Consider the following 537-nt stretch of genomic DNA (forward strand, 5'->3'; position numbering starts at 1 on the left):
AACTGAGAGTGCTTTCAAGAAATACCTACCACTGGCTTAATCTTTCTGTTACCTTAGTACTGCTCTGGTATCACAGTGACCAGTGATCTGCTATTCGCAGGTTGTAAGTCCAGGGTGCACTGAGTGGGAGAGTCATGAAAGGGGCTGAGTGGGACGTGGAAATCAGCCCTGTTCCTGCAGCATATGTATTATGATCTATATGAAGGGAATCATGTGTTCTGAGCATGGGTGTGGCAGGTAAGAGAGAGAGACACAGACAGAGAGAATGTGTGCACAACAGGGCTGGGAGGTAAGGGGGATGCAGGTCAGGAGTGAGGAGCACTGGCAAGACTGGCAGGGGGCAGGGGGTTGCGGGTCAGGAGAGGGGCACCAGCAGGGCTGGGGGGGGAGTGGGTGTGCCTCAGGAGTGAGGGGCACCCACAGGGTTGGGGCACAGTGGGTCAGGAGTGAGGGGCAGCAACAGAGCTTGGGGAATGTGGCTTAGGAGTGAGGGGCAGAGACAGGGCACACACATAATACTGACCTCCCCCCCCCCCC

Source organism: Gavialis gangeticus, unplaced genomic scaffold (genome assembly GCF_001723915.1).
Source record: "Gavialis gangeticus isolate Ggan-Ray unplaced genomic scaffold, GavGan_comp1, whole genome shotgun sequence".
Taxonomy (NCBI): Eukaryota; Metazoa; Chordata; order Crocodylia; family Gavialidae; genus Gavialis; species Gavialis gangeticus.